Source organism: Tyto alba, unplaced genomic scaffold (genome assembly GCF_018691265.1).
Source record: "Tyto alba isolate M040663 unplaced genomic scaffold, T.alba_DEE_v4.0 Super-Scaffold_23, whole genome shotgun sequence".
Lineage (NCBI taxonomy): Eukaryota > Metazoa > Chordata > Aves > Strigiformes > Tytonidae > Tyto > Tyto alba.
Genome location: NW_024881297.1, coordinates 16,848,922 through 16,852,999, shown reverse-complemented (window position 1 = coordinate 16,852,999; position 4,078 = coordinate 16,848,922).

Sequence of the window (4,078 nt, the reverse complement as noted above, 5' to 3'; positions counted from 1 at the left end):
GTTAGTTGCGAGGTTTTTTTTCTTCCTTGTTAACAGGAATTCAAAACACATCTCATTGTCATCATGTAATCCTACTAGTACTGGAGCACAAGAAAAGCAGTTAATCTATAGTACAAGATAAAAGCTTCACATCACAAAGAGTGTTACGGCTTTCATGGTTTTCTACATGCAGTACTGAGTAAAGAAAATAAGCTTGTATCATCTAATTATGATACCACTGTAATTCCAATGCTTTGCTTTTCTTTTTAATTGCTGCATTGCGCTAGAATTGCCCGGACTTATTTAAAATCCTTTCTACCTTTAAAAGGGTCCAAAATCTGTGCAACTTCTTCCCTCTTGCTGCTGCGTCCCAAGCGAGGGTGTGTTGTACCATAATAAACTCAGAGTATCTTGTAGGACTGTCCAGCAGTAATTGAAAAAAAACACCCTTGCTGTTGATGGTTGCTCTTGCAATGTGGGAGGGTGGTGGTAGGGTCTTGGGGTGCTGCTGCTGGGAGAAGAGGTGGCCATTTCATTGTCTGCAGCAGTCTGTCATATGAATGGGAATACCCCATGCTAGCTGAAAGGCTGTATGGAATGGGTAGCTGCAAATGTTACTGGGAGGTGATGTCTATATGCAAAGGGAAAAAAAAAAAAAAAAGGGAAAATTATTGCAGCTTACTCTGTGAAACTGGAGCAATCATTCTGACTGAAACCTGCCAATTGTACCCAGCAACCAAGATGCACTCGATTTTATTTTAGTGCTCAATTACACTGTCTGAAAAGCGAAAGCCGTGGTAACACCTCTGCATACTAATACTGACAAAACGTGATAAGGACCAATGGAGCGGGTAGTGTGTTTTGTCTACATTTGAAAGGAAAGGCTTGGGACAGAGGGAGATATTAGGTGTCTGGTGTGTTACCTGTGAGTAACCCAAGTAATTTTTTTTTTTAGTGTTTTCTTTACATGTTTCTCTCCTGGCACCTCAGTGCTGATCACAATGTATCTAATCATTGTTGAATGGAGTTTTTTTGTAATTTCTTTTTTCCCACGTCTGAAAAACACTCCTCAAAAGTGACTGCTCATCAAGTTTTTTATAGCAATGATAGATTTCTTGTATCACTCTAGAAGGTCTGCAAAAAGGTACCATTATATGAAGGAGTGGAGTCTTGTTGCTTTTTCCTACTGGAATGTCATATACATTCATATAGATGCTCTTTAAATAGATTAGAAAGTGAAAAATCCTGGAGTCCTCAGAATGCTATTTTGCTTGGTAGCTGCTAACATTTTTGAGGCAGTTAACTTTTTTATTATTATTTATCCTAATTGTTTCTGTCTTGTGTCACTTTTTTTGAATGTTGATTTTAATTACAGTTGGTTGGGCAGGGAAGTTTCTTTATCTTAAACTGTCAGGTTCTCTGTCAGCTTGGCTGTAATGATAAGTTACACAGTATTAAAAGGAGGTTCATATAGTCCGTAGGCACATAATTCCTCATGAAAAACTATTACATGAGTAAAATGCTACTGAATTATGCAATCCTCTAATTTGCAGTGTTTCCTGGTAGGCTTGGATGCTTCTACACAAGATAAAACATAAGCTTTAAAATGTAAAGTAGCTCATAACGATCGTTATTCTCTTGGTTTCATGTAATGTAAATCAGTCTCTTTTTCGAATATGAGTATTTTAAATACTGTGGACTTAAAGGAAAAAGCGCTGTGAATTTTGCCAAGGAGGTCTTACTTGCCCTGCTTAGAAAGTAACAGGGGGGATGATACAAAGTGGACAAGGAGTTAAGGATGAGTCTTGCACAACTGTAAAAACTTTATATATATACTCTTCAGGCCCAGTCCATCCAATAAAGTATACAGTAAGCCTTTTACTACCATGGAGTTATCAAAACAAGTATGTCCAAAAACTTCGCAAGCTGCCATATTACTGGTCGCTTTTGCTGTTTTTTTTTGCCCCCCACATATCTAATTCTTAATAAGTTTCCTGGTTTTTTCCTGGTCTATTCAGGTTCCTGCACTGCAGTGTTTCAGTGTTCCTGAAGTCCCACTGGCCTACATGCTTGCTTCCATATCTTCTAATGCTTGTATGTGAAAAAGAGGAAACAGAAGGTTTAACCCCCTTCTTACCAGTGACTTAGGTAGGGCCTCTGTACTTTCATATCACTCTAACCTCTGCTTAACTTCTGAGTTGGGGACACCAAACAAAAAGATATAAAAATTGCTCTGAACAGGTAGCGTGACTGATACTCCTGTTTTCAGGAATGTAGACGTAAATGTATACAGATAGTGGCTTTTTTCCCAGTCAGAATTATTCACTCAGAATGCTTTCCTCTATTTCAAATAAATTTGTCACTGCAGTATGCAGCTGGCATGTCCTTGACTTGCAAATTTATTGCATGATAAAAAAATCAAGTTCTTAGTTGCAAAGAAAAATGTTTCTAAGAGTTTGAAGATTTGCTTTAATCATTCTATCTTTATCGATATAAATTTAAAATGAAGGAAGAATATATGTGTCACTTTTTGTACAAAAAGTGTTTAGAAGCAATAGTGATTTTTTTTTCTATTTATGAAAAGAGAAATTTTTCCCTTATTGCCATGTTTACACCTTAAATTTGCCATTACAGAAAACGCGCATTAAAGTATCTACGTGGTTTGCTTATAGCAGCATAGCAATTGTAGATGTTTTAATTTCATTCTTTTACCACAAAAGATCATTAATTTCCAAATACCCTGAACAAGGTGGCAAGCACCTGGGGGGTTTCTTCTTTGAGGGAGACCTGGGCTCCCACCAGGTGACCTGATCTCATCTCATGCCTGACTAAGTGACAACTTTGCTTGGGAGGGGAAGGCAGCCACCAGCCGCTTCTGCCCCTCGGGACCGTTTTAGTGCTTGGTGTGACAGGAGATGGGTTCTATTCTTTTTGAGCTGCTTTTGAGTTCCAGAATAATCCTAAAAAACGCCTGAAGAAGTGTGAGCTATGATGGGGGTTTGCTGGGGTTTTTCTGATGAGGGGGTAAAACTGCATACAATCTCCTTAAGGCAGAGAATAGTGTTACCCCCAAACTGAACATACTTTGCTACTGGAAATCTGGTTACTTGTGACACTACTTTAAAAATATTGGACTAGCTTTATAAAAGCCTATTTAATAATTTGCTTAGTTCATTAAATAGATGTCAGTTTTTCTGGAACGCCTTTTATAAGAAAGGGAGTAAAACAGGGCCAAGAGACTGAATGCAAGAAATGAGAGAGGAAGGGGTGTCCTAAAGTGTAACCGAGGAGCATTGCTGGGGCAGGAGGAGATTGCAGAAAGTGATTAATTTCATGCTGCGGGGGCTTTCCTCATTCTGTGACTGTAGGGCTTTGGGAATAACACAGTGGCAGAAGCGCGGCCGTCGCCTCCTCACAAATCCAACAAGCCTCGTACCAGCATGCGGGTGCTATGGGGTGGTTTTGGGGAGATCTATCGCAGAAAGTAGAAAGGTAGAGGAGACATGGTGTGGTAGCGAAGGTACCAGCGTGGTGCAGTGCTGAAATGATGGCGGATTCCCTCGCTGCCCAGGTGGGAGCGCGTTCCCACAGGCTGCTTGAAGGTGTGCCCTGGACCGGAGATGCCCGCTTTGCTTCAACCCCGCGTCGTCACCCTCCCCCTGTACTGCGAGACCCTTGTTGTAATGTAGAAGTACAGGAAAGACCTATAAAACCAAAATGTCCAGGAAGTATTACCCAAGAGCTTAAACCACCTTTAGCTGGGTGTGCGGATAAGGGGGAGCAGGAGCCCCCCAGCTCCTCCGAGCACATCTGTGCCTGCCTTCTTCACCTCCCCTTGCTCTCCGCCCTCTGCTCAACCAGCTCCAGTCATTTTGATAGTAAATCTACAAATTATCCCCGATTCTCAATGACGTTTTCAAAGCCGAGCCATTGCCCTCACTGTAAAGGTTTAGGGGTTTTAGCAGCGTGGGGGAGCGCCGAGTTCTTTCGTTGATGTGTTTCTGGGGTGGGGTGTGCCTGGGGGTGACCGTCCGCTTTGCATCGTACGCCGCTTCGGCACCTAAGGCGCTTTATTTTAAGATTTTTTTTATTTTTTATT